Source organism: Anabrus simplex, chromosome 2 (genome assembly GCF_040414725.1).
Source record: "Anabrus simplex isolate iqAnaSimp1 chromosome 2, ASM4041472v1, whole genome shotgun sequence".
NCBI lineage: Eukaryota > Metazoa > Arthropoda > Insecta > Orthoptera > Tettigoniidae > Anabrus > Anabrus simplex.
Genome location: NC_090266.1, coordinates 814,452,101 through 814,464,240, shown reverse-complemented (window position 1 = coordinate 814,464,240; position 12,140 = coordinate 814,452,101). Strand labels below are relative to the sequence as shown.

Genomic DNA, 12,140 nt, shown 5'->3' with positions numbered 1-12,140 from the left:
ATATATTTGAGCACCTTCAAATACCACCAGAATGAGCTAGGCCAGAATAAAACAAAATGTGATGTCCTACAATGTTCTCAGTCAGTAATACTTACCAATGATAACATTACACAGAGTGACTATTGTTGTTAGTTGAGGTGTGCTTTGTTTCTTCTGCTGCTATACATCTCCACTGCGGTAGTCTGGCTCTTTGACTGAGTGATCAGCGTACTGTCTTCGGTTCAGAGGGTCAGCTTGGGCTCAGAATGTAAGCGCTTTAAGCGTATGAACCATTCAACCTGGCAATTTTGGATTTCAAAAGTTGTTTCCTTAATTGTAGTTATCCAATGGGGATTTAGCACCCATCCTTCCGGTAGATACAACTGAGTAAATTTGTACAATCTAAACTTAGAAAATCTTAGAACGAAGTTTCTTCTTTTTCTGAGGTCTTAATTATCTTTTTCTTTGAAAAGTTTATCACTTTTCATCTGATTCTATCTATATGTTGTAGTAGATAATTTATGCATCTCATTTCATCTTGTGGTTTATCAGGCCAAAGCTTTTTCTGACTTCAACTTATTTCTGCATATTGGCAACCTGTGTCCCAGTCAGTTCTTAAAATAACTGCTTTGATCTTGGCTAGGTTTCGTGGCATTTGATGGCGTTTAAACGAAACCTTCTATGTTGTTGATTTTTGGCGTGCTATAAGAAATCCTGTGGAACAATATTCTGATATCTCAGCATCTCTTGATCCATTGCAGTTGAATGGACATTAAACAATTAGCATTGTTTCTTGTACATTAAAACTTATACATTTCCATTGAATGTTTCTGTTACATTCAATCTGCATTTTAAGGTTACAGAAACATAAAAAAAGTGTTTACATTAAATCTTGTTTTCTTTACATGTCATCTCCGTTCTGGCCATGAAGGCCCTTGGAGTGTTGCAGGCCATGAAGGCCTTTGGAGGGTTGGAAGGTAAAGGTTTCCACTATCCGTAACCTGAGCAGTTGGTGGGGTAGAGTGGTTAGTTCTATGCCCGGCTTTCTTTGCACCCGGGAATTAACCTGGTACTCATTTTTGGTGTAGGCTGAGTGCTCAGGGCCATGTGCACCGCCAGATGTGGAAATCTTATATCTTAGTTTTTCGACTTGCTGACGGCGAATCAAAACCGCATCCTTCTGGGTGAACCGAGCATGTCTATACCGCTTTGGCCAGGCAGCCCCTTTTTCTTATATGAGATAGAAAGTTAAGCTAGAGGCAAACACTAATATAATCTGAACATACTTCTCATGGCTTTTAATTTTTATATATCTTACTTGCATTTATCATTTTGTCTGCCTCTGTAGCCTAGCGGTTAGCACTGTTAGTTTTGGCATGCGTGCCACCTATGCTCGCAGGAATTAACCTGGTGCTCATTTTTGGTATACCATCTAAGCCTATGAGATCTTAGAGCAGATTTCCTTCTTTTTGTGTGGTCTTAATTATCCTATTCTTCGAAAGGTCTCTGCCCAGCCACCTTTGCCCACAGGAATTAACCTGGTACTCATTTTTGCTGTAGGCTGAGTGAACCTCAGGGCCATGTACACCTCCAGAAGTGGAAATCTCGATTCTTAATTTTTCGACTACCTAATGTCCATGTATAGACAAGAAATGTGTTTTTCCACCAATCAATACACATTTCTTGTCTATACATTGAATCTATCAATACGGAAAATGAAATTTATAAATAATAATACCTAATGTCCAATCGAACCCACTTCATTCCAGGTGAACCGGGTGAAAGGCTAAGAACTGCAGGAGGGCTGGTGTGTGGTTAAAATGGTACACGCTGCTCACCTCAATTGGGAGCGTGCCTGAAAAGAATTGCTCCACTTCGGGATGAGGACACAAGTTTACTTTACTGTCTATTATTTTCAATTTTCGCTTAACTGTTGAGAAAGATATTCATTGAAATGTTCAGATTAATTAAGACATTAGTTAGTAACAACTTATATTGTATAAACACCAATGCAATGGTAGGTAAAGCATGCGGAAAACAGAACAAATGAATTCTTCATGTTATCAAGATGAGGTGTTAGGAGACCCCTTCTGCTCTGCAGTTAAATAGAATGTTTGAAAATAAAAGCGATGAAAGGTTGATAGGTCACTGTCCATTGGAGCATACAGTTCCTTATTTATTTAGGAATTCCAGGTTTGCACCTCAATGGAATTGGAAGTTAAGTCATCCTCCATGGAAAGCAGAAATAAAAACGTCATTCCTCAAATAATGAATTATATATATTTCTTAAGAAGACAGCCATATTTCCATTGTCGACTTAGTTAAATATAACTGAAAAGCTTTTAAGTTACATGATATTTTTCCTTACATTTTTTAGCAGCCGATATAGAGGTTATTGAAAAATTTCACAGTCTTTTTCTTTTCCTAATATATGTAATGAATGTCTTTATTCGTCCAAGTCCTTGAAGGCTACTGCTTCAAACCACAGCTTAAGTTAAAAACAAAAAATTTAATTTTTTCATATGATTGGTGTGTTACTAAGTTCCTATCATAATAAGCAACATGTTTCTCAAACAAAGTTAATTTAATTGCAGGCCATAAATATATTCAAATTTGATGAGGACGCTTCTAGGATCTTCTCCTGAACCTAGAATCTGCTATTAGATATTGAACCCGCATGATCGGGGTCATAATTTAATCATGATTTGTTATATGAAAGAATCTATGGTACATTTATTGAAATGCAGAATTTAGTTGACAATATTTCATCTGTGTAGTGTTGAAATACGAGCTAAGTACATGACAGACTGGAGCCTGAAGGATTAGCTTGTCACAACAGCATAGAGCTGCCTCACGGCAGGGGGCCTATTAATTTAGTGACCAGAAGGTACGTATGTCCACAAATATATTTCGTACAATAAGAGAAAGGCAAGCCAGAGACAGTAGAATGGTTGGAACACGAGCGCTGCGCTGGGATATTTCGGGTGAGCACAAGCTTTCTGCTACGTCACGGATTCTTGGAATCAGAGAGTGGAAAATGACAGTGTTTCCACGGCAATCGTTGGGTCAAGTTGTTGCGGGTGAAAATTCAAACCGACCGCCCACTTGAGGACCAGTCACGATTCAGGAATACCACCTTGAAAGTAATCATACGAAAACTACGAAAGTAATCATAAATAAATTATTGCAGTTATATGGATCAACTTAAGGAACTTTTTAGATGTCATACGTGGAAGAATAATCAATAATAGATTGCAAATTAAATTAATTGAAGACGGAATTTCTGGAATTTGAGCTCCTCGATTGCCATTGGCTGGAAGGCGACCACGTTGAGATAGACGCTTTCGAACCCGCCAAAAGTCAGGAGCGAAATCTATCCATATCACCGAAATCTATGATCGTCAGGAGATCATATTCGATTCAATATATATTCCAAATGAGGGGATTAATTTGAGATAATTTATAATTTCCAGTTTGGAGTGCAAGTGCCGATTTGAGAAATCCACCCCTTCTCTCTCAGACATGACGTCAGTGGAGCCACGAGGAAGACACTCACCGATAAATATGAGAGCAATGAACACTCAGTACTTGTGAATTCATGTTGACGCTAACTCGTCGTGTAGTAGTTACTTCTGAATTCAGGTTGGCACTAACTCGTCGTGGAGCTTACTCTGAAATTTTACTTTGACGCTGAATTAACTTACAACTTGTACGAACGACCGCATGTAATTATATGATGTGCTCGTGTGTGGGCGAAGTGACTTGTAATATTTACGTCTTGTTCCAGTCAGTAGAGTAAATTTAAACATTCCAAATCATGTTACGATTTGAGACTTTGAGATATATAATTTGTGAAGTCTAAATAGTAGATAGTATTTCCAAGGAGAGAACATACTTTCTTTTACTAAAAACGGCAAATGCAGAGTTACGCTACTGTGTGACGAGCAGTACAAGGAAATAACATTAAATTAATGGAACCTATATGGTAGGAATCGAACCGTCATCATGATAAACTCTTCAAGAGTACGACGTGAGTCGGACGGGCCAGACAAAGCGAAGCGCGTCGGGCGTGTATATTAACACTCCGCTGTTGTGTTAAGTCCTTTGTGCGGAAGTAGGACGAAGAGATAACAGTGTATATAAATTAATTTGGTTCTAGGATGACTACGAGTTATGATAGTATTTCAGTGAATACCAACAGTGTTAATATTTGAAGTAATAAGTGTGTGATAATTTAATAAGTATGGCGGAATGCCAGGAAATCACATGTGACGTACAACCAGCCATTATGGAGGGATAAACAGCAGAGAGGGCCATGTGGGTCTCTCGTCTGCTGTGTCGCCAAAGATGAGTACCAAAATGTAAACTTATTTGGGGATGTCATTATGACCCAGGGAAGGGTAGTAGTTTGATTCTGACTTGGTTACCTTACGTAACGAAATGGGTCGCTTCTCGATCCTATTCTAAATTTGTATAACGAACGGGATTAAATAGTTTTAACGTAAATGTCGGGTCAAAGTATGTGTTCATTTTGTTGTACATATAATTTCTGTAGATATAGGATAGTAGTTAAGTCAGGCATGTATTTACCAGTATTTTATGGTCGGGATTTTTCGACAAGTTTTGATTTTGTGTAGTGTTCAATTCGACCCGGAGTTTGCAGTTATGTTATTTCATTTGACGACAAGTCATATAATAATCTTTATGGAAAATCCAGCCTTGTGTCAGGCCAGTTGTGTTTGTATTGTTATGTTAATAGTCTCCATTTGACGTTGTCAAAAGTTGGAGGGAATGACACTCATAATAATCATAAATATAATAATAATTCGTGAGATATCGTATTTCGATGTGAACAGCGATTAATAGTAAATTCTGTGTGATGATATGTTGGAATTATCAGGAATAGTTAATGACGGTACGTTTTTCTAATTCGGACTAAATAATGTGTGATAATCTAAATTTATGAATGCGAATAGGCGTATTGTTTAAATTATGTTCCAATATTTTATAAATAAATGTCAGATATTTCATTTGCAAGTACTAACCGGAACACGCAGGGTGATGAATTACGTGATCATGATTGTCAAATGTTGGCAATAAAATTCCAGGTTGTTGCGATGGTTTTGTGGAGAATGACCTGAGAAATAAATGGAATGGGAAGAGAGATATTATAAAAATCACGCATTCAGGATATAAAAATGTCGTACGATGTCATAGATGAAAAATATAAGTCAGTTGATAACTCTGTGAGAAATAAATGAATAAAATAATGTTGAGATAGAAAGAGATATAAATTCCGTATGGGAAACACTTAGCATATTGACGAAGCTGTGTTGAAATAATATGATACGAGGAAATGTATGAAATTAATGATGAACACAGAGAAATGAGTGTAAAATATACGGGCAATGTAACAGAGAAATACTGAATTACGTAGCGGGCAGGATTCGAACCCGTGACAGCATGTACGAAGTTAATAGACTGCGCAGCTATTCGTTGAGATTCTACGGACCTAAAGATAATGAGAGGTTCAGATTCCACATAAATAATCGTATGTTGTGATAGTTAAAATGACGAGTGATGATAATCATTATACTGTAATAATAATAATAATAATAATAATAATAATAATAATAATAATAATAATAATAATAATAATAAATATTTCAGATCGAGTTGGACCCGTCTTATATAAATAAACAAGGATAAATGTGTTAAAGACGAATATAACTGATGGTGTGAAACGGATAATATTAATAATAATAATAATAATAATAATAATAACGTTAGAACGGCGATAAATCGTAGTGATCAATATCATAATAATTATCATAAAATAATAATAATCACATTTGGTTTGGTGATCATTGTAGAGACGTAAATGTAACCGGTATGTTGAGATGTTTGTGGACGTGACGAACTTATAACCCATAATAATAATCATATGAGTGATATCATAATAACATTAATAATCACATGAGTGATAGTATAATAATAATAATAATAATAATAATAATAATAATAATAATAATAATAATAATAATAATAATAATAATAACATCAGTAATAACATTTGTGTTTTGCGCCCCGTAATAATCAAGATCATAATGAAACGTGGCGGTGTCAGGAATCATCGAATAATAATAATAATAATGATAATAATAATAATAATAATAATAATAATAATGGTAATTTCATGGATGGATGATCATTCTAATAATAATGAATTAAGGTATTGACGACATCATTCAGTTCGTAATATCGTCGGAGTAATAATCACATATTTTCCTGTAACTAGCTGGCTCAGACGTGAGTCATGTTACTGTAATGCTTGGTTTGTTTATTTTCTGCTTGCGGGGCGAGTGGAGTTCATCGGCCGGTAATTCCCAATACTCCTCATGTTATCTCATTCGAGACACTAACCTACTGATACCATGTGGCCGAGTTGGGCAGTATTTAGATTATGTGTAAATAATTTGTAGATGTTAGTTCCAGTGGCATGGTATCAGCTGGATATAAAATAGAACCCGTTCGTGATATTGCTTCCCGAAATCATATGACATTTCCCATCCTGAGTGCCGATAACAGGAAATGTGGATAGTCGTAGGTACGTCATCTAATTTAAATCGAGAAGCCGACAATAAACATGGTTTATCCTCGGGCTCTCGAGTCTTAACGACACTGGTTCGATCCTAATGCGATCGATGAGTGAAATATACCTCACAACTGTCATTCTTTTTCAGGATGCACATCATCAGCATATTGTTACCACTTGCGGTAAAGCAAGTGATTTGTTTGATGTAACGTGTTGTAAAATTAATTGTTGTTGCCAAGTGTATCAAAATTCCGTGCGCCGGATGGCGCAATAAATTGCTCCTTCTGGCCATTATTTCAAAGGAAACCATTCTCATAATCTTTTTATTGTAGTTAGATGTTATGCCCTTTTTAAAGTTAAATATCACTTCCTAGTCCTATCATGGAGTCCTTAAATTCATGTTTACAATTGAGCTTTCCCCATTTTATTTTTAGTTGCCCCGTTCATTCCCGTGTTCACTGATGCCTCTATATTTATATATTTGATGACTTAAATAATGAACAGACACCCCTGAGATAAATGCTAGTTTGGGACTCAGGAGGTGGACGGGTGCAATATGGAAACCAGAGTTTTCAAACCTCTAAACCCTAATAGTTGTATATTGACTATTTATTGAATATGCGAGTAATTAGCAGTGATGCCAACCTGTAAGACATTGATTATGGTACAAGCACTTCTTAATTATGGTATTTAATGTGCAGCAAAAATTGAAAAAAAAATAGAAATATGCTGTGTGCAATAATTTGCTATTTTTCATGAGAACAACCACTTAAAGATGCTTTGCATGCAAATGAACAACAAATATACTGCAAGAGCAGCTAAATATTTTTCTGAGTAAGCATTCTTTGAACTGTTCCTGTGTTAAAAAATCAAAACACCCTCAAGTATAGCAGGTCTTGAAGTCACGTTCATTTTCCCAAAATAATTCTGTAGTTTTGTTTTGATGTTTTTGGCATTAATGTTTTACAGCTTCATTACACTGAGTTCATTATTATCTGTGTTGCGAGCAGTTTATTTTCTTCTGGGAAATGATCTGGATGTTAGGCCCCATGAACAGTAATAATAATTATGTTCTTCACTCATTTCTATTGCAGAGATTAAATGAACTACTCAGAGTGAACAACCAGCCTGTATATGAATGGTGTAACTTGCTTTATTGTTGCATCATGATCATAGCCACAGGACCTCCAGATCTACCTGGAATCTGAACCAAAGGGATGTGACTTTCCATTTCAGAAATCCTGTATGCACAATATGATAAGTTATTGTGATTGGTGCATTTTAACATATCACATACATACATACATACATACATACATACATACATACATACATACATACATACATACATACATACATACATACATACATACATACATACATTATCATTATAGACTGTTATGCCTTTCAGCGTTCAGTCTGCAAGCCTCTGAGAATTTACTAAACGTCGCCAGAATCCTCGATTTGCAACTAGTGTTGTGGCCTCATTTAGTTCTATACCTCTTATCTTTAAATCGTTAGAAACAGAGTCTAACCATCGTCGTCTTGGTCTCCCTCTACTTCTCTTACCCTCCAGACTTTCTGAATTCGAAGTCGGTTAAGAATAGTCTATTATGGATCTGGTGCCCGTAGCCTCCTATGTGTGGCGCTGAATAGCCTTAAGCTTGAAGAATGTATTCGTAGCTGCTAAATCCATACTAGCACTAAGGTCCAGCAAATGCATATCATTCCCATTAGCTTCCATATTTTCCCCATATTTCCTAATCACCCTTTCGTATCTTTCAGTTCTATTTCAAACTCTCGCATTGAAATCGCCCATCCTGGTGTTGACCATGACTACGATGTCACTCAATGCTTCATAAAACTTGTCAACTTCATCCTCATCTACACCCTCACATGGTGAATACACTGAGACAATTCTCGTCGTAATTCCTCCAACTGCCAAATTTACCCACATCATTTGCTCATTTACGTGCCTAACAGAAACTATGTTGCGTGCAATGGTATTCCTGATGAACAGCCCTACTCCTCACACTGCTCTTCCCTTTTTATCACCCGTCTGGTACACTTTATAGTCTGCTATCTCTTCCTCAGTATCTCCCCTTACCCGAATAGCATTTTATTGTAGCACATTCAGATGCATCCTCTTTGCTGACTCAGCCAGTTCTACTTTCTTTTCTCCATAAGCCCCATTAATATTGATAGCTCCCCATCGAATTCCATTTCATTCGCCAAGTTGTTTTCATGGAGTCGCTCGCTTGTCAAATAGGAGTGGGACTCCGTTACTGCCATAGGTCCGAGGCTTGCTTAAAATGTGCTGTGCTCGGTAAATTCATGAAGCAGGATGCAACCCTACTTACACATAGTTCAGGCGAGGATCTCTCTTCTAACAGGTTAGGGAGCACTGATGAATTGTATAATCCTAGCCGCCGGAGCTCTTGGAGTGCCATGACTCAGAATATGTCCGGGATGCCCACTCCCATTCCGTAGCAACTGGTATCCCGACTTTCAGGGCAACTCAGCCTTTGCCCATGGTTCACAAACTAGGACGTGACTACAGTAACGCACACTATGAACCAAAATTATATTGCGTATGTAATTGTTAGCTTGTGAAAATTTGAATTTATAGTTCCACCTTTACAATTCTGTAATTGTCTTTATTAACACATGGGTGACGGGTCCCGAGAAATCTCGTAGTACGCTCGCCAGCGGTAGGTGACGGGCCCCGAGAAATCTCGGTTTTATTCACGACATTGTTTTCGGTCTTCCTGCGACATCTCTTGACCATATATTGAACTATTTTGGACTTGCACATTGAGTAGAATAAATCTAGATGTATATCTGCCACTTTTCTTTTATTCACGGCCTCTTTTATTCTTTGATTTAGTTTTGAAACATCGACTTTCTTTCTGCCGGTTCAGTCAATGACAAGATGGAGCGCCCGCGTAGTACGGTGTTAGTTGACGACGATAAGAATTATATGCCGATGATCGTTCAGATGGATATAGTGATAATGAATTAGTGGAAACTGAATGTGAGAGTGATAGTGGAAGTCATATTCAAGCCTCTACACGCCGTAATTTACCTAGCGTGCTTATTTATTCAAGTTACTCTGACGACGACAATGATGTAAACATAAATGATGTGTTGTTGAATTAACACGCATTTGCTTGCTTATGTTAGATACGTTGAAGTACTACTAGGGGCATTGGTGAGTACTCATACCAATTTTAAAGATAAAATCTTGACTGGTTTAATATTTATGTGCATTTTTATAATCAAGTGCAACCTAGTATGCTTAATAGAAAAATGTCCGGTCCACAGGGTATGTGACAAGCTCAAGCATCCGGTTAGCAGTGTGTTAAAAAGACTATATTAGATTATACTCGTGATACATGTTTCACCCTCTTATGGGACATCTTCAGTCACAAATACAAAACATTAAAAATAAAGTGAGGAAATGTTGAAGTAAGTAAATAAAAAGTCTTTGGATCCTGTGACACGGCGTGATGGCATCTTGTCAGTCTTGAATGTTAAAATGGTGCAGCATGAACATTATATGAAGCATGAAGTCCAGTTACAATCGCAGATTAAAATGTTGTTAAAAACAAAACATGTATCACGAATATAATCTAATGTAGTCTTTTTAATAAAGACAATTACAGTATTGTAAAGGTGGAATTATAAATTCAAATTTTCACAAGTTGATACTTTGACAATATAGGCTCTGATATGAAATTTATAACGTGCAGTATAATTGTTAGATTCAGAAGACATCGATGCTGAGAGTGACGATCGTTTTAATGATTTGAGTGGTGTCAGTAATGCAGAAGATGGTGCAGGTGAGAGTGATATTCAAGCAAAGTGGGCGGGGTTTGGAACAGTGCAAGAATTTATTTATTGCCGATGCTCATTTTCATGTACCCTTTGAGGATAGCTGTGAACTTCTAGATATTTTTGAGTATCTGGATGTAGTGTGTTATGTGAAGTCCAGTACAGAACAAAGAAGAATTTTTGAGCATTTTTTTATGAACTGGCAGAACTGATAGCGTGGGAGCGAGAATGTATGTGTGTGTGTGTGTGACATTTTTTGCTTTCCATGTTAACTTTGCCCATATGAAAACATTGTTCATACTTAGGGAAGAAAATATTACCAAAATAAATTACCCAACGGGTTAAAAATAAATACTCAGTTAAGGGGTTAAAATAAACTGAATGACAATCATGTTTTAAGAAGTAGTGCAACCATTCGCTCAAATAAACTGATTTACTCTTGTTCTCGAGTGTCAAGTTCTCGATTTTTTATTTTTCAGATGTCTTTGCAATAAATACTTAGTTAAGGGGTTAAAATAAACTGAATGACGATCATGTTTTAAGAAATAGTGCAACCATCTGCTCAAATAAACTGATTTACTCTTGTTCTTGAGTGTCAAGTTCTCGATTTTTTATTTTTCAGATGTCTTTGCAGGAAAATATCTATACAGCAGTAACATTAATGGAAGTGCTGAGAATCATATGGCAATTTTAGTTGCTACATTGCATTAAACTGAATAGAGAAATTTAGCATTCACAGTTTTAGGGAAGAAATTCTGTATAGGTGGAATAAGTATCATGATAGTTTTGTAGTGATACATCTGTAAAGTGGAAATTCTGTGATAAATAAGTGTGTCTTTGACATAGCAATAGAAAGTTTAATATTTAGTCTTTTGAGCTGTATTTAACCCTAGAACTGCGGACCGTCTTTCTGGAAGACGGTGCACTGCTTCGTCAAGTGCGATCATCTTTCTGACAGACGGTGTCTTTCTTCTGCCACAGATTTATAACTGGACGCCAGATGGCACTAATATAGATACCAGTTAAATACTGATACTTTTATCTTCACTTTTGAAAGTCTTTGAAAAACAAGCAATAGTATGGAGAAGTTCATTGAGCCGTAGAAGTGAAAGTATTTCCATATGTTCTTAGAATCAAGATGGCAGCCCGGTTTATTGACTATTCTTAAATCAAGAGCTTGATTTCGGAAGATCTTAGCGACAGTACTGACGGTGACAGCGATTATTGTGTTAATTCCGACGAGGAAATTATTGCTGAAAGTAATGAAAGTGACAGCAAAGTTCGAGGTGCCTCGGAAGTAATGGAAAATTCCGATAACTGCAATGATGTTCAAATTGGTGCAGGTTATATTATTATTGATAGTACGTCAATATTTGAAGAAACCAGTGAAGGGATAAGTGTGAACTGTTGATATCTGTGTATAATATTATCAATACTTTGATCGCAACACAAACAAAGAAACTGCCCTAAGAGAACCAAAATAAGCTGTAGGTTCAAAATTCGTGAAAAGAACTCAAAATCAGTTTCGAGAAAAAATGTGTTTTACTTAGCTTTTGAAATGAAAAGTGAAGAATTGTGTGGAGAAAATGTAAGAACATACCTGTGTGTTTCAGTATAACATGTTTCAGGAATACATTATGTATCACAAATTATTTTCTTAGAGCAAAATATTTCGACAATTCCCTTTGTTCAAAGAAAATTATAATTTTATATTTCGATAGTTAGAAATTGT

General features: G+C 36.4%; 1 protein-coding gene across 1 annotated transcript in view; it reads left to right on the top strand.

The window, feature by feature from the left end:
* LOC136863696 (dolichyl-phosphate beta-glucosyltransferase) overlaps positions 1 to 12,140 on the top strand; it is a 253,703-nt gene that overhangs the window by 97,351 nt on the left and 144,212 nt on the right. The gene's annotated exons all lie outside the window — the stretch shown is intronic.